Below are 23,104 nucleotides of genomic sequence, written 5' to 3' on the forward strand. Positions count from 1 at the left end.
TCGAGTGTGGAGGGGGCGGAGGTGCCAAGCACACCGAATATGGAGGTGACGACCTTAGGAATGCGGCGACGTTATCTAGCAGGAAGATGATCGCCATGTTGACGTCAAAAAATAAACACCACCCGCCGCTCAAATTTACTTCAAACTTTCTGACCACATACATAAAATTGCGAAATTTGACACAACGAAGCTAAAAATATACATTTGGACCAAAATATCAAATCTTCGGCGAAATAAAACGTGAGCTCCCAAGGCACACAGAAAATTGGTTTTAAAAATGAGCAACGTCAACTATCCTGAAAAAATCACGAATTTGAAAAACAAAATGCAGGAATAGAGAAAAACGTGCGTAGAGCAAGAAAAAATGAAGAGATAGGAGGAATAAAGAATGAGGGCAAAGCAAAAATATAAGGTGAAAAGAATATCGAAAAAGAAATGGCAGGTGGATGGCAGACGATGAAGACGAATGGAAGGAAAATAGCAGAATAGATGCGAAAGAAGACCGAAGAATGTAACGCAATAAAATTAATTCAACTTTACTGTAACTTAACATTTAGCTGCCTTTGATTTTCACTTCATTAATTTAAATTTAATTTAATTTCAGCACTTTTCCTGCAGTTGTAAATGGACAATTCAATTTGTGACGGGATTAACTTTAGAGAAAACTATAGGATATTTCGATGAAATTGAAAAAAAAACACAATAATTGCAAAACCTCTAGCTATGTATGAACACAAAATATTTATGAAGGTGATGTTCATATACAGATACGAAATTAATTATCAAAATACCTTCTAAACGTGCCCAAAGTTAACATGTGACACAATTACTACCGGGTCAACCTCCCAAGTGTAATGATTTCAAACATATTGAAAACTCTGTCAATCGAAGTATAATTTGAAAACTTTGAATAATGCTCTGAGTAATTTTTCAAATATTGATTTCATAAAATTCAATCATTTAGCTGTTGATAAATCAGGATAAAATGTTTACATCCTAAGTTTTAATTTTAGAGAAAAAGTTGACATTTTCATGGAAATGCCCAAATATTATTTTTTTATGATACTGATTTGATTATTGGTCATGCATACGTCATTCTAAAATAATTCATAATTCAATATATATTGATAACCCCAAAACATCGTTTGAATGGCATGTAGAATGGTGACGCTCATTTTTTTCAACTCCTTGGTAAGGTATGCTACTGTTCAAATCTTTACTATCAAATTAAAAAAAAAAACAATGTTCATAAAAAGCTTCAGTAAAGAGTGAGTCTCAGTTGCTAAAGGGTAGTGTCAATATATAATAATAATGTCCATATTAATCACAGGTTCCCCCATTTAAGATCACTTTAATAGTGAACAATAATATATTTAACAACACCCACTTGCAGGTGGTAGTCCAACCTGTGACCATCGGTTTTGGACCGAGGACGTGAAGGTGTTAGATTGACCGAGAAATTACGTATTACATCGATCGCTAGACGCATGGTTTCTTATAATACGGCCGTTTTACACGGGGAACGTAATTACGCAGGTTATAACCGCATTTATTTCTTAATACGGCGCGCAATTGCACGAATGCACGAGAGAACATAAAACAGGGACTATTTTGCTATCTAACGTCCATCCATTCTAGCATGCGTTCTTGCAATTCACCGTGTTGCAATTCCGCAAAATCCGCAACAAACCGCTCTACACGACGCGATTTTGTCTGCGCCTTCGCGCACTCGTCAGATTGTGCTCCGTGTAAGACGGCCTTTGCGATCTTTTTCATCATCTTCGACTATGTAATTTCTTAAGTCCAATTGAGTAAAGAAACATTTATGCGGTACTACACCTGATCGCACGCGTGTAGACTCAAAACTCTTAGCTATGAGGACGCACAGTTTTTATTTTGCGCTTCCAGTAGAATATTCGACTTCTGAACAAAATCCCAGCATTTCTAACGCCAAGACATCTTTCTCAAGGAAAAGTTCCCCAGAAGTCATACGTAAGATTTTGGACCGCTCTCTGCATAGAGTAGAATACAGAGTAACGCATTTTCGCAAAGTTCTCAAACTTTTCTCTTTTCAAACGCTCACTACGCAAAATGGGAAATATTTCATGCCTCACAAAGTAAGGTATGGTGGATGGGGTACATTCAGACGGATTTAGGCTTTGAATCTTTTTTATTTCCTCAAATAAGTTTTACAACCAAAACGACCGCCGCCATTTAGATGAACCATTTAATGTTTTCATAGATTCTCAAGAGACCGTAAAAACTATTATTTCTTCACCCAAGTCGAGTGTGCGAACTTGCTACATATACGGAGTGAGTTAACACAGCATCTGGAAGAGGTTTAAAAGTCTTAAACATTTGGATATTACATAGATATGCCTTACAGTTTACTTGTAAACTGACATTACATCATTCCTTCATCGTCAATATATTCTTACGCCTTCTCTGGAACCAATAACCTATGATTAACCAAGTAAATACATTATGGAGGAAATGGTTTATAGTATACAACTCTTTCAAAGAAGCCCAAGACATTTTTCAGCAGGTAGCTACCACAGTTCATGATCCTTTTTTTGTCAATCCAATTATTATTTGCGGTATTCCAAAAAAAAAAATGCCCCAAATATTTCGGGGTAAGAAAAATAGATACTGCTGGGAACTGAAAAAAGGTAAAAAATACCTAGGTAACTTTTGAAGTCACCGGTGCCAAACTAAATTTTAACCTGGCTCTAAAATATTACTCTGTGAGGGAAAAAGTTTTGGGTTTATTCATCTGAAAAATACAGCTTAAACAATCTCTTTTGAAAGATTAGAATGCGAAATAAACTTACGAATTCATAAGGGTATTTTTTAACGTATACATTGTGGAATCATTGTTCGACCGGCACCTTATTAGCGAGCATGGTTACGAAACTTTGTTGTCAAATACAACACCTTCATTTTTATCGTCGCAAATTTGACTGGTGATTGTCAGTTTGTAACATAGTATCTGATTTTATTTTTCCTTCATGAGGATACCATAGTTTTGATGGACTAAAGAAGGGAGGTCGAGCTAGTCGATTTTAGGGAGAAAGATATTTTCTTTGCAACGAAAAAAATAGTCTCATCAATGGATTCCAAATCAAAACAGATAGGGTTCCATTGCGCATTGATGGCCAGGTAATGGCCAGATGGCCAAGCGGACAAGTCGAGCGCAAACTCCACTCCCTCTCTCTCTCTAATGAGGAAAAGACTCGCGTACGCAATTCGTATAGGCATCTATTTATACAAATATGTATGTATATCGAAAATGTCCCCGTCTGTCAGCATAAAAGTGGCAGATTCACATCCCGCCTTAGTGGATTGACCACCATCTAGGGCAAGGATATAATGTGATGGTCCAACAAGTAAATTTTAAGAAAGGTTTATACTGTCTTGAATTCGCTTGTCATAAACACGACATTATTATTGCAATGCGTACAAGAATGAAATCCTGCAGACGGATGCTAGAGCTTCACATTTTTTTAAATCAACCTTAGCTTTAAAAGTATACAGCAGGGGTAATGAGAGTTAAACCACAAGAAAATTCATAAGTGAGAACAAAAAGAAGCAAAGATGACCGGTGCAAAGACAACTCGTGGCATAGCCGGTGATGCTCAAGTCTTTTTCAGGTCCATCTGACCAGCCAAAAGCAGAAGATAAAAACCTCCAAAAACACACCACATTTTGCTGAATTGGCGGGCAACGCTGCGAAATTTGTGCGAAAAAAAAGTGTAAGAATAGGGTGCAAAGAAGGTGCCATCAAATTTTTCCTCGATAAAATCCTTTGATACTTAACACGGCACGAGGAGCTTCCTTTTCCAGAAGAGACAAACATGAAACTTAGAGACCGCGCGAGAACGTAGCGATATTAAAAAAAAAACTTTCAACACGGCCGCGATTCTTCTCCCTGCCACTCATACCGAGACGCCTGGCTGACAAATCTTCCCAAATTTCACAAAAAATAACCGCGCTTCCCGATCCCCCCTTCGAAATGATAAATAGGATCTACACGACAAAGTGTGTATATTTTCACTAGAGGAAATCCAAAAAGCGACCACGTCGAGCGAAAACTTCACTCCCTCTCTCTAATGAGGAAAAGACTCGCGTATGTATAGCGTATAGGCATGTATTTACACAAATATATATGTATATCAAGACGGGAATCTGGGATAAAGCGAGAAGAGAGGAATTTGAAAAAAAAGTGGGGTGTTCCACAGGGAGCAGTGCTGGGTCCCCAGGAATTAAAAGGCGTCACGGGCAACGGGAGAGAGAGAGAGAGAGAGAGAGAGAGAGAGAGAGAGAGAGAGAGTGAGAGGGGGAAGGGAGAGGGGGGGGGGGAGGGGAAACTGGTGCTTCGAAAAAGACAGCGCAGAAAAAGAGACGCGAAAAGCAAAAGGCATTCATTGCCGGGACGCACGAAAGTTTTTCATTCAAATGCGTGCGATATTACTCCCTCTCTCTCTGCCACTCTTCTGATTCGCGTCCGCTTCGTTGGTGGACGGCTGAGGACCACGGAGAAAGAGGAACGGGAATGGTGGGAGATTGAGGTTGAGAACGAAATAGCACGGAATAGGATGGATAGATAGCAAGAGAAATTTTTTCTCCTACTGAGCAGGCTCAACCTTGACCATATGATTCAAAGCAAATATATTTAATCACATTTCGTCGAAAAAAATATAAAATACTTCTTTAAAAAAGGATTTCTTAACCATTTGAAACATTTCCCAATTAAAAAAGCACAATTTTCCGAGATTCCAGATGAATATCCTCATATATGAGAGGAGGATTACATCGGAATAGAAGCGGTACAGAAACATAGACTATATTGAATGAAATAACCACATAAGCCATAAATAAAATATTCCTCACTTTTGCTAAGAGTACACCCTTACACGAATGTGAAACCTGAGCATCGAAAAAAATCAAATAAAGAAGTTTACGAAAATAAGAGTTTGCATAAGGAATTTTAAAAACGAAGAGTATTGCTTGGATAACCATTGAAAGGAATGGGAGCGAGGGAATGAGTCAGGTTGGATGCCTGAGGAATGTGGGGAGCTGGATAATCAGAGCCAAAAACGAACAATGAGATAGAGAAAGAAGGGGAAGCAAGAGACTGAACACACACTGAGCTGATTCAAAACAGATGTTTACTTCATTGAATCATCTTTCTGTAAGTACTTGGCCGTGGCCGGAAAGCTCACTCACTTTACGATCACTCCATTGTTTCTGAGGAATTTATTAAATGAACATGAGCCATGATTCACATTCTGTATTCATAATTTGTAGCTAAATGCGGGACGAACAATTAGATGTGGAAAAGTTGCAGATGTAGGTTCGTATGTGTATTTATTTATTAAAAATTATATTTAAGAAATATAAATGCACCTAGCAAGTCAATTTTTGAAAGTCTATAGAACTGTTCCACAAACAATCTTGTCCACAATCATAATATTCCGACATAACGAACAGATTTTGATATAATTGACTGTATTAAAAGATAAAATTTATCTTTGACTTTACCTTGTATGAAAATACTCGATTTTCCGCAGCATAAATGCGGGAATTGTATGCTTATTCTACGCAGTCTAAGGGCCGGTCACATAATCTGATCAGCGTTTACCGTATCTTGAAACATGCGTCGGCTTAGCTTGAGAACGGTTTATAGCAGAACTAAATTAAAAGCCGAAAACATGGGCCAGTAAATCTGGTTCTAAGATGAAAGAATTCGCCAACTTCAAATCTGATACTCCGCATATAAAATAGATAATAAAAACGGTCCTAAACATTCTGATTAATGTATATTATATGCTATTCTAATAAATGCTATTAGTGCACTACCACCATACGTATTTTCTATCGTGGTTCGAATGAAATAAACTAATTTTAATTCATAGAAGAATGAGTAATGAGAAAATAGACCTAATGAGATGTAATCCTGATTCTAGACTTTTATCAAATCACTAACACTCCACCGAGCGTCACTCATCAAAGGCACATCGCAAGGCATTATTGAACGACGATCAATTTTCGTCTGGGAGACGGAAGACTGGATACGTAGGTTGGAAGGTTAAAAATGTTTTTTTTATACGTGAACTACTTTATGAGATGGATAGCGACAACCAGGATGAAATTTCACCAATATCTTCATAGGCAATTTTTGGAAGACATACACATTATCAATTTCCTTAGAAATAGCCAGTTAACTCAACTCAGGAGTATACTATTTCTAGGCATACCTACAGCTTTATTTTTTTCCCATGATACTCGCTGTTTTCTTTCCACCTAGCCTATCTCCATATTACTTTTTTGCGATTTCGTTATAACGTTAGCAATATAATGTACACAGAATAGAATAAAATTACTTAGTTCTATTCCACACTTTATTTTAAATGGCACGACCCGGGTTTCAGCATCTAATGCTATCACTAGGATTTCTCACGATTTCTCAGCATCTACTGCTATCACCAGGATTTCCGATGATAGCATACGATGCTGAAACCCGGGTCGTGCCATTTAAAATAAAGTGTGGAATAGAACAAAGTAATTTTATTTTATTCTATGATGAAGTAATTCCACAAAGTAACGCCTGAGACCGTGTCTTATAACATAATGTACAGCTAGTATTAGCGTTCAGGTGAACAAGGTATAAAAATAAAGAATAAAAATGAAAACCACGCAAATTTAATTCTCCACACTCCACAGTCTCTATTTCGTTTATAAAATGAAGAAGATATGATCGATGCATACGAGACGAGAGAATGGGTCTAATGAGATGAAATCCTGATGCCAGATTTTTTGAGAAAATCGCAAACGGGCAAGCAGCTTCCTACAGCGCCTCTACGTATTCCAAGCACACCGGCCAGCTGATTCGATCGGGGCACATTATTGAACGATGCTCCGTTTTCATCCGGGATATGAAAGAGTGGCGGAAGGCAGGCAGGTTGGGAGTTAAAACAAAAAAATAACAGATTTTCATCTTCGCAGGGAGTGAGTACCTCACCTCTGCAGATAGGCGAAGTGCATCAACTCCCTTAGATAGGATTTTCACCGTACGGCGGACGAAAACTAATGCGCCCCACGCGAAGCCATTGAACTTGATAAAGCGAGAGCGGAGGCGAATATTGGCCTCCGGAAAATGGGTTACTTAACGCTAAACGTCAGCTACGAAAAATGAGGCTATTTTTTCCAAATATTTTCCGCTCCATGCCTTGCGTTTCCTGAATGAAAACGCTTGTTCCAAAACTTGCGGATGATGTTCAAGCTATATTTTTTAATATCGGGGAGATAGCATAAAGTAAGAGGACTTTTTTCCACTATTTGTGTTGCATAATATTTATACTAACATTTTTTTCCGCGAAACATATAATTAAAGGAAATGATTATAATTTATACGCAATCTTGCTGTGTAGCTTTGACTGTATTTATTAGAGCAATTGCATTTTAATTCCATCGTGATAATCAGAATTCTGGATTCAGAACAAAACATAGACAGCTCCTTATTTTCAAATTACAAAATTTATTTTCATCAAAACTAAAATTAGAGATAGCTTTTATTTTAATTTTAGTCGGATGCATGACGAAGTAACTAACACCTTGCGTGCGAATGATCCACAGAGAAAAAATCATTCGCCTTGACCGGGATTCGAACCCGGACCCGGATCCCCCGATTTCCGGTCGAGGGCCGAATCCGGGTTCGAATCCCGGTCAAGGCGAATTATTTTTTCTCTGTGGATCTTTCGCACGATTGTGCATTGCGGGTGACTTCCGTAAAAGTTATCACCGCGGCTAGTCCCGGTATACTTTAAAAACTAACTAGCACCTACAACGATCGACCCAAGACACACACATAAAATGTATACGATTGAGAGTGCAATTTTTCCAATGAATAATGACCATAAAAGTTATTTTTGGTACAAATTTATCTTTGATTTTTCCTGTAGCATCTCAATCCTTTTACAGGAGTGAAAGAGAATGAAAGCGTTTGATGTGAATAAATGTGTTTAAAACTGAGACTCCAATTTCAAAATGACACGTTACGCTCCATATCTCCCCAGACTCTTCGATAGGCTTTCATTTATAATCCTGTATTATATTCCTGCCATTAATTGCTAAACGCTTATATTGCGAACGCTACTACCTTCCTGATACTCTTACTAATGAAGACGTTTTCCTCCAACGTTCTGCCAGAATAGATAAATTGCCCGATCGCGTCTGAATAAACGTTGACTAGCGTAGACAGCCCTTTCATACACCCTGCCCTATTATCACGAATGAAAAACCGTTATCAACAATCGGGGATGATAAGATGAAAAAATTTACGCTGAGAAACAATGAAGTGTGGAAGATCTGGATGCAGCATTGATACTTACAATATTCTCGTCAACCACGTTTTGATGAACAATAATTTTTTTCTAATTTGGAGCTTATTTGAAGGAGAGAAATTTTGTATTCAGATCGAAATGCTATTTTGTTCGGTTAAACGGATCGTCAATCCTGGACACGGCAACCAAGGGCAAAAAAGGGACAATGTAAGCCCTAAATATGGCGAATAATTTTCACAAAACTTCGGCTATTCTCCGCACATCAATTTTTTTCTCTCCCTCATCTCCAAAAAATATATTCAAAATAGTAATAGTGGCTGGAATGATATTTAAATTATTAATATAGGTGGATTATCAGGCGCAGATTAGCCAGTCGGCGAATGGCTGACATAGTATGATGTGATATGACCAGTATATAGTAAAACAGAGCCATTAGTATTGCATGAGCATAATTATTACTATAAAAGTATTCTACCGATAAAAAGGCAGGTTTACGTGGAGTCTTGAAGAAGTAATTTGGGAGCCTCCCTTTCGTTCCCTCACTTCTTCCTTCAATTCACTTCAACGTTTACTCCCTTTCATTCCATATAAAAATTCTATTCTTTTCCTTCCTTTCCCTCGCTAGCCCAACATTCTACTCTCTAACACCATTTTCAACATCCTCTCCCCTCTAAGTAATCCATCCATACCTTCTCTCTCCTTCGCATCTCATCTAGAAGCTACCCCCTCTCATCCACCACCTCTAGCACTTCGTCGTCCTTCCTCCTCTCCGTATCTTGTAAGTATGGAAATAAAGTCAGTGATCTCAAGTTGCGTCTCCTCAAGGAGAATCCGGTGCTGAATCCAAATTAATATTCATTTTCTATTCATTGACCGTCATTTCACTATTGCAACCTACTACGCAATTTCAGTTTTAATCCTTCAATGATTTTACCTTTATTTTATTGAATGTAATTCTTCTAACCTCTGCATTCTCGTCCTCAATCTTTTAATTACATACTTCCCATTTATTTATTTATTTCCATGTGGAAATGAATGGAAGTCCATCACCACCACGTGAGGTGAGGGAGGGCGGAAAATACGCCTTGCTGACCTCCTAACTTGACGCGCCTGTTTCACCATCTATGACACTAGCTGGCCTGGCTCCACACAACAGTTAACATCCTCAACTCTAAAAAACGCTTGAACTCTATTAAGGCCCTGGCCCGGGGGAAGAGTGGACCGGATTGTGGTCCAATCCGGGCCAGGTAAAATAAAAACCTAAGTCAAGTCCGCGCATGAACAACGGACAACGGATGAGGGCTCAGGGGAGCCCTTCGAGGATACAACGCACCGGGGCCGGGAACCAAGCCAGTGGCTTATACGCCCGATCACCCGGGAAGAGGCAGGAGAGGAAGGGAAAATGATAGAGGCGCCGCCGCGATAGGAGCCCGCCGACGCCTCTGGGATAGGATAGGAGCGGAAGGAACGGGACGGGGAAAAACACCTCAACGCTATAGAAGCGAAGAGGGCCCTACTATAAGGGAAACCCGGCAAGCCATTAATGTTCTAACGATCTTGGAGGATTATCCTATGAGGAAAAATAATCCAACGATCATATCGTTAGGTTCCGTGAATGAACATTGATAACTATAAATTCGAAGTCATGCGGTAATGCTAAATTTTTGAGAGGACAGAACTAGATCTTGAGTTGACGCGCAGATGACGCCGGAGAAAAAAGAGGAGCATGCGTGGAGGGAGGGAGCACATAGAGGGAGCCTCGTGCCGATAGCCAACAGGAGGCTACGCGAGCGAGGGAGCGCTCGTCACCTGCGTGCCTTATCGCCATCTGGCGGGCAACCTGAGAACCCACTTGACGAGGAAGGATGGATGGATTGGCGCACTGATGTATTACGGCGGAAGGGGTGAAGGGGATGGGGGGGGGGAGAGGAGGGGGGGTTGGGGAAAGAGTACCCAATCAAGGGTGGAGTGCTGGAAGGCACTGAGGCCACTCAGCAAAGCAGGGAGGGCGAGGAGGGAATGGGAAAAAAACCCAAGCGTGCGAGAGAGCTTAATTATCATTGCGAACGCGCCTCGGAAGCAGAATAATCGCCCCTGATTGATTTAAACTTCCTGCCTCGCTGGAGGTAAAGAGAGAGAGACATCGCTTCTATTCCCTTGCAATCAAGCACCTCCAAGCGGACGACGACTGGAAGCTATCGTGAACGATCTCAACGCCCGGAGGAAGAGGCGGATGGAGCGAAAGCCATACTGAAAGACATGCGCCAATTCTCGGCGGTCGTAATCGTCGCGTAAAAAATGTGTTGCCATGGTAATTGTTAAGGAAAATTGGGATGAATCTATCGAAATTTTTCAGACTGATACGCGTTGCAAATGTGGTTTCAATTATTTTTCGTCAGTTGTGGGTGTAACAGAGAAATGATAAAGTGCAGCATGTTGCCCCTAGGAAACGCAACTTGCGCTACTAAGGCCGTTTTACACGGGGCACGGAATTGCGCAGGTTAGAGCTGCATTTATTTCTGAAATGGCGTGGAATTGCTCGAATGCATGAACGAAATTAGAACAGGGGCTATTTTGCCGTCTCGCACCCACGCATTCTCGCATGTTTTCTAGCAATTCACCGCTTTACACGACGCAATTTTGATTGCGCCTTCGCACGTACGTCAGATTGCGCAATTCCGTGTACCGTGTAAAACGGTCTTTAGAGGGATATTTTTCAGATATTTTCCTTAAAAAGTGTGCCATATTTTACGTGAATGTGAAAATTCTCACCAGAATGTAGATAGGAGAGGGGAGTTAATATTAAAATAACCGGATATGGTCATAAGCGAAGGATTACTAAATGGAAATCTAAAAGGAGGGCGAGCGATTTCTTTCGCTGTGCAAGAGCCACAAGTTTTTGATCTAGCAAACGTTTGCATTATTAAGCATATGAATCAGATACAAGTCAGAACACATATATACTTAATCATATTCCTGGAACAGTTGGCATGATTTCCAATACTGAATCACAATTTCCGAAGAATTTTGGAGGATGGTAACGCCCTTTAATTGAACCACCACCATAAACCTGCATCTCTCAGTTTTAGAACATTCTGCTGCCTGATGTATTTGTGAGATCATTCCTCATTCATTGCGCCACGGCAATGATTTTTAAATGAATAATGTCAATGATTAAGAGAAGTTATGAATCTCTTTTAACTCGTACAGTTATAATTTAAAATTAAATGTAAATGTGATGATAATGAAAACCCGCTAGCTATTTTCATCTAGGGGAAACTAAATTAACAATAAAATCAAAGACAGAGAAGAAGATAAAAATTCATGTCGCAAAAATCGCGATTACCACAATCGTAATCAACCACATATATCACGCATCATAGGTGTGAATTTTATACGAATGACTATCTAAAAGTTTCCTGGGTCCCCTATTTGTCCTAGGATTCTGCAAAATAAAAACAACTTAATCGTTGAAAAACAATTGGGCTGAAGACACAGCACAGCGATAAACTGAAGAAAGATGAGAGTTTAAGCTATATTTCATTTTTGTTTTCCTCTCGTAATCTCACATGGGTCTCCGGTCTTCCAACAGGGCTCACATCTCCGCTATGGAACCGACTAGAGGATGGGGAATCTAATCTACCTCTTTCTTTTTGGCAAGGAGAAATAAATGGAAGAAGAAGAACGAGATTGTAGTCTCCAAATACCCTTGACTCTAAAAAAGTCGAACTCCCGAGCAAAGGTATAAAGTGCTTATTAGCGCTAAACTAACAGAAAACCTGGAAACTGTATCAAAACAAAATCGAGTTTTTAATCAACATCAAATAGTAAAGGCATCATTTTGTTGAAATATGCGGTTCTTAAAAAGCCTTAAATGCATTTATTTTATTTTATGAGACCTTTCCTCTTTTAAATGTCACGTAATTACGTCAACTCTGAAAGTTTACTTATGAAACAGCTCCTTGAGTTCTAGCTTCTGTCTTGGAAAATGGCGTGTATTTAAGGATATTACTCATTGAAAAGAGAAAAAAAAAGCCTAATGATAAAGTTTCAACCAGCTGACTTGACATTAGATATCTTATAAGCTGCAGATATTTTTTGTTCAATATTCTGGTCACTGAAACCATTAAGGTTGAATTAACCCTTTGGAAAATCAATTAGTCTCATCAAAATTCTTTTCGATGCTACGTATTTATCAACGTGAGAACGCATAGAATGTAAGCTTGAAATGTTTCCGTGATAAAATAATTTGGCGAGTTTCACATCGCTGATAAAGCAGAGAGTATTTGATCCGCCTCTCCCATCACAAGTTTTTTTTTTAAACTCTATCATTAGAAAAGCCTTCTGTCTATTTCCTCCCTTGTCTATCGGTAAGCTTCTTCACTGCTATCAAATGGAGTGTGCGACGAAAAAACGTGAAGAAAACGAGGGAATTTCCTGATATCCTTTAATACTTTCACCTCCCCAAGGAAATCTATTCGACCAAGGAGCAGTACTTACCTCGCAAGGAGGTGGACAGGAGCTGGCGAGAGCTGAGCTAAGAAGAGACCACCGTCCGCACCCTCACCGCCCAACTCCTCAAACAAGTTGCCAAGGGAATTCCCGGCGGAGTCAAGCCAGGACCACGCGGAGGGATACAAGAGTAAACGACCTCCCGGCGCGCCAAATTGTTCACTCCGCCACCGAAGAGATTTATGTGGAAATGCAAACGTCACGCAGACTCTTCCATAACGATTGAGGCGACACACAACACGCTCACACAAGTGAAAAACAAATTTATGTATATCACACCTCCGTCGTCGTGCCGTTCCGGCAAAAGTACTCCCCAAAAAGGGTTCGGTGCGGTACAACTCCAGCAGCGAACCCTTTTTTAAAGGGGATCGAATCGGAAAACGATTTCCGTCGAAAGAGAAGACGGAAAGACGATGAGAACAGAGAGAGGAGTTCGATAGAAATTGATTTCCGGAGAGGGAACAAAAGGATTCGAGTCAACAACCCCTCCCTCGGATCGAAAACATCAATAGACAAGGGAAATAGGGGATGGAAAGGCGGAAAATGGAGAGCTTCCAAGTCGATTCCGGCCGATGTCAAAGTTCACAAAGCTCGGATGGCTCTATTATCTCCTCTTCTTCTTCGAAGGTGAGGTCCATCCGCTGTGTACACGGGGAGGCGACGGAAAACGATGACCTTCAGATTCATACAGCCCAAAAGTTAGCACAATCCGAAAAAAAGATGATCAAAAGTAGCTTGTGGTGCATAGAACATCTAGGCTATTTCCGACTTTCTCCAGTTTACCTCGAGTTCACAAGGAAGGGAGCACTCAAATTTTTCTTACACTATCCTACGGTGAGCAAAGATAGTTGGCTATGAGGTAAGGTAACGGGCTAAAGGGGCCTATAGTATCACGAAGGATGGGTAAGAAGGTTGAAAAGGGGTATATCATCGATAAATAGAAGGGGAGCGTTAACAATATTCCATGACTGCGGTTATAGCAGCTCGTTAATGTGAACTCACCAAAATGAACCCAATTCACCCAGTTCATGTATGACCTGGCGGTCAACACATCAATTAATGTATCTTGCATTCCATTGATAACTCCGAAAGAAAATAAAAAATCCAGCACACTTCAAGGGCTTGATCCTGGGTCCTCAAGGGCCCTCAATTCAACACTTAAAGGCTACGATATTCTAAGAGGAACACGGTGTGTCGTTGAATGTTGAAATACAATTTAGGATAGCCTCCACAGATAGATATCAAGAGGTAATTCAATGTAAAAAAGATTATCGCACTGAAAGGGTCCGAACCCGGGCTCTCGGCTGGGGGACTTTCAGTCTGGAGATCCAACACTTAGGGTCACCACAACCTCGATAAGATCCTTTGCAAAGACGGGCTCTTTCGTCGAATGACACCTTGAGGTAGCCTCCACAGGTATAGATGAAGGGGTACTTCTTGAGAAAACAAAGTCACACTTAAAGGATCCGAACCCGGTCTCACGGCTAGGGGATCCAGCACTCGAGTAACAGCAACCCTTGCGAAGAGCACGGGGGCTGGTGACGCACGCAACCGCGCGGGGGAAACCCCTCGCTCTCAGGGTACAGTCCTCGAACGCGTCGACGGTTGACGAACGGTTGAGTGAGTGTGGTGTCCCGAGTGAAGGCGGAGGAATGAGGTGGCCGAGGGACAGGAGAGAGGAAGGGAAAGAAGAGGAGAGGAAAAGAGAGAGAGAGAGTGGTGTATGTATGTTCGCGTAGGAGACCACGACCGTCCGTGATTAAGCGCCCAGTGCGACTCGTGCAGTCTGTCGTTGAGACAGACGTCTGGTTGGGTCCGTGCGGAGTTCCGTGGGATGAGGAAGGGAAGGGGAGGAGAGAGAAAGCGGGGGTTGGTTTCGGGAAAAAACACGGGAGGAAAAAAATGAAGCGAGGGATGAAAAGGAGGAGAAGAAAGAGAAAGAAAAAAAGAAAATGTGCTCGCACACGGCCTCAAAACGGAGGAGAGAGGGGAAAGATGAAGTGAAAAAAAGTTATGGCGATGAAGAAAAAAAGAATGCACGGCGTGGAGGCAGAAGAATAAGAAAAGAGGGGAATGAATCTGCGTCCCTCCATAATACGACCAGCCGATCCGAGTACGTGGGAAGGGGGTGGGGGGGAGGGAGGGAGGGAAGAAGAGAAGAAGGGGGTTGAGGGGAGGGAAAGGCAGGCAGCATCCACTACCAAAGAGCATTACCCTAAAAAAATTATAATAATAAAAGAAAAAAATAATAATAAGAGAATAACTCCGGCCGGCACCAACACAATCTGCCGAAACCCTACGTGAAAACCCACATGTACCCCTTAAAAAACACCCCCGACGCGAAAAAATCAAACCCCACAAGCCTTTCTCCTCTCCCCTCCGCCCCAAACTTCCCCCGTCGTCGCCAACACTATGGCGGGAGTGAGTTCAGACCCCCAACGTGCAAGAGCCTCATCCCCCTGCACGGCGAAAAAAATGCATCGGAGCGAAAACCCACAGCGAGACTTCAACCCCCAGTCACCACACGTCTCGTCTTCAACCCCTCCCCCTCTCCCCCTGCTGGAAACACTTTCTCTGTCGCCCATTACCCTCCCCCGCCCACACCAACAACTACCCCCCCCCCCCCACTGCCTCATGGCCAACGGAACCTAAGGCCAGCCCTACCACACGCCCTGACGTAAGTGCCGTGTGAACCGGGCGTCATCGTGAAGAGCTTTATCGAGCCTAGTTTGTTGAGCCTCACATTCGCCTTCAGATGTTACAGCCTTCGATATGATCTTCCCAAAGGCACTCATCATAGCATTAAATAAGTTTCATTTGAAAAGTGCCAATGAATACCAGGATATTATTGAAAAAATTCGATGTTTGAAACTATACTCCCGTAGTAGTTGCGTTCGCACATTTAGCAATGGCATTTAAGTGCAGTTCTTTTATTGTTAACATCAAAAAAGAATGCGAATTAAAATTGTTAAATTGTTTCATAAATGATTTTCATTCAGCCTTATAAATTGCAAATGTTGTACTAATTTATATTTAATTTTTTCACTATGCTAGTTTCAAATTGATGATTTTTCTCTTTAAGTTGCCCAAAAAATTTACATATTTTTTTGTTCTTAAGGGGTATAGCCCAGGATAATTAATACATTTCATGCATTCATTCATACTCATTTGCACCTGTTAAAAGAAAAGCTTGGCCTCAGATGATTAAAGAAGTTAATGGCTTATCGCATGATAAAAATTTTATTATTTCTGATTAGGAAAGATTTTTTGTGAATTCTACAAATTAATGTCATATAAAAGTAAAAAAATGAAATTAAAACTCAATTAAAATTAAAAAATGGAAGCAAAAATCACCCAAAACTATCCATCCACCACGGAATGTAAGGCTGACCCTGAATATTGATGTACATATCGTAGTATGAGGTGCCATATTGAAGAGTGTTATCTACCCTATTTTGTGGAGCCTATTATTTTTCATGAGAATGTCGGACCCTGACAGCACTTTACAACGTTGTGTTACTTCATCATCAGTTATCATTTATTTTATTGAAGACTACGTGGAAAATTTATATTAAATATGTGCCTTAAAGGCATTCAGCTTTATACATGAAAACCTACTGATGATCAGGAGTAAATATTTGAGGTATATTCCAAGTTGGACGAGTTCTTCAATTTTTACGAGAGTTCACGAATCAAAGGGTTCGTGAAAAGCAGTTGGAATGAAAGAAGAAAATGGGATGGATGAACATAGAATGGTAAAAATGGCCTCAAATGGGAAAATAAATGCGGATTGACAACGCAGAAGGTTGAAAGAACAGGAGGAGGTGAACTTAGAGAAATTTGCCGAAGGAAACCGGCACAGGCTTAGACAGAATGATTCAAGATTAGGGAAAAAATAACCATCTTGTTTTGCAAAGGTCACTAGAACGTAAAAAGGTGAACCATTGAAGAAATTATTGCCTTGAAAGAAAAAAAAATAAATGGAAGTATAAACCACAAATATCCATCCCCAATAGAAGATACGGCGAACCCTGCACGCGGAAAAGTGCCGTATTGTCAAGTGGTCATCTTGAAGTTATTCCTTTTTAAAGATTTCTCAAGCGTTAAAAGAAGTGATTAAAAATTTAATGCTATGCTCTAACACTTGAACCGCGGACGGGACTTTTTTGTCCCATCGCCCTTTGCAAATGTTTGCCATTCATGTACTAGTGGTTTGATCCCTTTGAAATTTGCTGACTTTTACTCATTTTTTATGCTCTTTCGAATGGTCATATTGAAAATATTGTACGATGTTTGGTTCGCGAGAAAAAAGACGATTTACCTAGAACCGCGGGATGGGACTTTTTTGTCCCTAATGGGGAAAACATACAATTTCAGTTTTTTTGTACACTTATTTTGTATTTAGCATAATAAAAGTTTATTACGAAGGGGATCGCTGCAAAGATATCGTTATTCTGCCAGTTAGAAGCGTAGAAGGGAATAATCTGTGCACTGCGCCGGCCGCCTACTCACGTCCTCTGTCGACTGCCCTTGACGTTACCTTGACAAACAACCCTTTTGCTGTCAAAATAAGTTTACTGTATTCCTAGTTATACTTAATAAAACGTTTTAAACATGACCTAAACACGTATTTTGTTCCCAAAAACCACAAAAAAACCGCCAATTATACTTAAACATGACAGTATCAACGTATTTTGTCAATGGGACAAAAAGGTCCCATGCCGCGGTTTTGGTGGGATTGGAAAGTTCAGCGGTTCTAGTGTTAAGAAACAAATAAACTAATGATACATCAAAATATTACTTCCATCATAAAACACAAAGCCAACGCTGAATGCTGAGCTAAATTTGGTATATAGTGAATGAATTAACTGTGCCAAACTATTTCGTATAATCTAGTGCTAGTCAAGAGTACCTACATATGTCCCTATAAATGGTCCTCTGTACATGCAATCATATCCTTAAACAGTTTCTTAGTCGCTCGATAAATGCAAAAACGAGAAAAGACGAGATGTTACGACAGCATTCTAAAGCCTCACTTATAGAAATAATTTTTTCCTTGCACTAAGTTTCAAGTTGAAAATTTAAATTATAATTGGAACGAGTATTAGCGTCCGGAAGAAAATCTAAGACGCAGAAAGCTTCCATCCAAAATGATGAATTTTGAGTCAATGCTGATCAATCAATTTTGATGCAATAACTCTTTAAAGCTGCATGTTTTAAAACAGATAGAAAATATTGTACGATTGCTGCATAAATATACAAATAGTTGCAGCTCCGGTACTACAGGATGGAACATTTGTCGGTCCATAAAGTTTACATACTTACCGGATGAGGTGTGCTTCAGTTATAAAGCCATATAATTTACTTATCTCAAACTATTTTAAATTGGAAGATAAAAGCACTTTTAAGACTATGATGACTTTCATCCCTTTGAAGAATTAGCTAATTAATAATGGAGACAAGAGCCGACCAAATACGAATTCGAGAAGTATGCCAGAAAATAGCATTACACTGGGAATAGATGCTAATTAGCAAACATTTGACCAGGAACTCAGACAATACTCGCAGACAGTTGTACTATACGGGGTCATGAACCCAATTTACGGGTAGGCGTTCTTTTAAAAAATGGTGACGATCCAGGACCAATTAAAAACCTCTGCTCAATGTGTGCTCCTTTTCTCGGCTAATCGCAATCCGTCTCGGACGTTGAGGTGAATAGCGGACCTTCACCACTACTACGCCATTCGTCAACTCCGAACGCGTCCTTACCCTGGTAGATACTGAATCGACCTGACGCCTCTAACCCTTGAAAAACCTGGCAGTACCCTAAAACTCCGAGACGAAAAAAATAACGACAATAGCTCGACGATCCCCAGGACGACGAGATGTTCTTCAGGTGGAATGTAAAAAAAGGAATGATTTTCTCGGGAATAAAAAAAACGACAACTGAAAGGAGGATGTGCAGAGGAAGTGTTTTTTTTTAAGGGTATATTTTTTAATTTTTTGCACCGTCACCCCATGTAGCCCACCTTTCACCGCTTCACACCCAACATCACACCTTTGGAGGGCGCGCAAGAGGAGACCCTCAAATGTTGTTCCCTTCCATCTTCTTCTTCGTTTTGTCCCGACTTCACACCTTCCCCTCGTACTCCGCAACCCTCTCTACGTGCATCCCCACCCCCACCCGCGCAGCCGCCTTCATTGTTCCTCCACTGAATCCTCCCCCCCTCGACATGTCCCACGCACACGTTCCACCCAAATACCCTGTCTACGTCATATAATCACGCGTGCTCGGTTTTTTTATTTTTGGAACACTAAGCATAACTCTCACAAACACATACCCATGAAAAACGTTCTCCCTGATAAGAATACACACACGCGTAAAATTATTGTCTCCGTCAAATCCCATGGTTGAGTGAGCGCCATGAGGAAGGCCTTGATAGAGCAGGAGAAAAGAGAAGCGTCTCAAAAAAATTAGGAAGATGGACCAACTTGATCGGCCATATCATGATACACGATACCTTAGAACTTGATGGAGTTAACCCTCTCATGGATCTTAAATACCATGAGAATAAACTAAAATGGTTTACTTCCCCAAAATTTTATTTATTTTATTACCGACCCGGTTTCGACACGTAGTGTCATAATGAAGGTACAAATTTGGCCTTACTCGTTCTATATATACCGTCCAACAAGAGAAGGCGGGATGGAAGGGATGGCAAAATAGGGGGGGAGACAGTTTGACTAAAAAGGTGGGTAATAGGGAAGGTCATTGAAGTAGGGGGGGGGGGGGGCGAGGGATTACGCAAAGGCGGTGAATGGGTGACGAAGGAAGGGATGTCATAGCAACCACGAAAGGTGTTGGTAAAGGTCAGAAATTAAAAACATCTACGTATTCACAGAGCGGGGAGGAATGTTCGGGGTTACAAGAGGCGATTGGGTAGAATACACTTCATCGTTACAAAGATTATGCGCCCTGTTAACAATTTTAAATTTCTCATAAAAGTCCAGCTGTTGCCCTTTGTCTATGCAACGTAAAATATCAAAATCAAAGTTACTAAAATGTTTATGGATATCGCCGGACACTCTTAATTATGTTCTTAAATACCACCCATCTCCCTCCCCCCAAACAAACGTTACCTCAACCGGCCCCCAAGCTCATCACTGTAAATTTTCTATGCCATGTCCGTAGGTATGAGAGGGTTTGTTTGTTGCCTTTTCTTTCTGGTATCTAATTTGTTCCTTACTATATATGTTGAACACATGGTCAGATAAATGAATAACGAGGAATTACGAACTCCTTGATTTCAATCAAAATGATTAGTAAATTACAACAAGTTACGCCAAGTTACGCACTTGCAACAAAAACACCTGTTAACATGAGGAATTTTTACCATGGAGGCGGGATAGCACATATTAGCATGTAGTATTAATCGGGTTGGTGTTGCGTCCAGAGTATTGACTTCTTCCTTCAAGAGTCTCAGTTCCAAAACAAGTTGTAATTTATTTTCTAGCTATATCTCCATCCTTTTTTACGGGTTGTGTTGAGTATAATTCAATTATAGCGCCCAAGCCGCCATATCAGAATAAATAACAAGATAATTTACCTTTAATTAATGTGACGATGGAAATGATTTCATTATTTCCAAGAATAAACCGAGAAGGTTCAGAACTATCCGAACTCTCTAGGTTTAAGAATGTCTCAATTACAAGATGCATGAAATCGCACAGCGTAACTTGGATTTTTTTGCTGTGATACCAGTGATAGATTTGATTTTTGCAGAAAGGAATTTAAAATTGGGTTCGCAAACATTTGCTGACAGCAAGTTGGTCCTGCTAAAAGTAGGATCAAACTAGAGCAGTACCACTAATCACAATAAAAAAATTCCAGCTTGGGTGCTGCCAAATTTATAGAATGCTAGTGACGCCACAAGCGATACGAGATGTTTCTCGGAATATCGCAAGGCCGAGTATCGTGTGATTCCGTCTGAGCCCGTGGCCCCTTTGCCGCCTTTAGTTGAGACGCATAAGGCTGATGCCGTCGCCAGTTTTCCCATAATTCTGCCTTCCTTAACATTCCGCCGAGCAGCTAAGAAGCTCAGCCCCCGCACAAATCCTCCAAGCATAATATTATGCTAACAGGGAAGCGCCACTCGACAGGCCGCACCTTGAATACCCGAATAATAAGATAACATTAGCGATTCTTCATGAACTCGAACAGCGAACATTAATACGCTACTTGAATCAGGCTGGGAGTCACCAGAATCGCAGAAACTACCCGCTAGGTTTAGCTAGTTTGAGTATGGGCATGTCTCGGGGACTGTATGAAATCATTTGAGGCAGGACGTGGTGGTAATGCGATATATCCATGGTAAAACATAAAGCACTAATAGTAATTTACACACAATAATTAATAACTCCACTATCGACCATTGTTTCCACACCTTGAAAATGCCATATAGAGCCTAAAACATGGTATTGGAGTTTTATATTACAGCGTGGAAATTACCATTCACTGGCAGAAACAATTAATTGGGATGCATGTTCTGCCGACCGCTTAGATAGATATCAACCGAGGAATTGAATACATGCTATGAGAACTAAGTAGTCAAATCACTGGAAAGCACTCTTTATATTCTCTGGTGGTGTACTGACATCCCTCGTCACGTTCTTACTGAGGCGGACAGCGGGGGAGTATAGAGACGCATAAAGGCGCTTGGAAGAGGGGATCAATGATTTCTCTCTTTATCTCCAAAAAAATAATCATCACATCTTTCCACAAATACTGGTCTATCTATAAGCATACAATATCCCTCCCCACGGGATCAAATCCCAGACATCATCCACTGGGAATCGGTCGAACCCTTTCACATTCTCAACTTCTTTTGAATTCATCAGAATACGATAAAACCAAAGTATCCATCAAAGTGATTGTCCAAATGGGAAGGAATACGGCAAAAAAATATAAAAGGACCCGTGCCTAAAAGGAATATCATCCAACAATGCCCATAAGATCAATTCGTAAAAATATAACGCAAGGAAATATCCAATATCCATTTTCACGAACCAAACCGGGGCTGAAAATGATTAATCAAGGAAAAAAATTCGGATCGCTTTCGTAAAATGAGAATTACGAAGGCTCACTGAATGTTTGAATATTTTGTCCCAAATTATGGATGATATGGGTAACACAAAAGGTAGATTTTCAATTCTAATCTTGAGAAGCAGGAAAATTTGTCTAAATATTTCCGATCAGAAAATGAATATCTTATGGAAGACAAAGCGTAGTTATAATGAGCAGTCGAAATAAAAATTTGAAAGTTGTTCGCCAAAGCAAGCATTTTGAACGGTTAACGTTACATATTTACAGCTACATGAATTAAGCAAAAAAAAACTGACAACCTTTTAATTTTTGCAGAAAAATATGTAGGTGAACCTTTATATTAGATTGTGTAAGATACATACTGAGCATATCTCGTGAAAGAAAATGAAAAGTACCTACGCAAAACATTGAATGTTCGTAAGTTCAATATCATTACCCGCACAGATGTATAGCATTTCCTCTAAATCTTCCAATTACAGATTCCAAATCATTTTATTACGCAGGCGTCTTATTTTTAATAACAACATTGGCGGGCAGTAAAAACATGTGATTTCTTCCCTATGAACCCTAAAAGCGAAGCTCACAGTGAAATCATAAAAATGTTACTCTATCAGAAGATAATTTGATTAGTAAAACATAATATTACTGTAGATTTTCTAGAAATGATTTTTGAGAGACTTGGTGATCAAGGCATGCTAAATATATTCGATGCAGATCTCTATTGAAGCGAAAGAGATACTATGTAAGCAGAAAGGTAAAATGAAATTGAACGTAGCTACAGAAAAAATGCCTGCCTTATTACTTTCACTTTCCGTACACCCTTCCAATTTCACCAATCCTCCATACACTCCTCCTTTCACTCCCATGTTCTTATTTCAGGAGAGGCGTGACACTCCCTGGCACAGAAAATCATTTCCTGGATACGGCATCGCCTCCCCCGCTCGCAATGGCCCCTACTACTACCCTGATCCAACCCTCCCGCAACCCACCCCTCTTACCCACCCCCACCATCCTCATCCCTTTCTCATTCAGTGCAATGGAGGAATACATCCCCATTTCTCAAAATCCCCATTCACGACGTTTCATTAGGAGAGCTCCAGTTCGTCCCCACCAATGCAACTTACTTCGTGCCACCCTAGGAAACTCA

Source organism: Ischnura elegans, chromosome 6 (genome assembly GCF_921293095.1).
Source record: "Ischnura elegans chromosome 6, ioIscEleg1.1, whole genome shotgun sequence".
Lineage (NCBI taxonomy): Eukaryota > Metazoa > Arthropoda > Insecta > Odonata > Coenagrionidae > Ischnura > Ischnura elegans.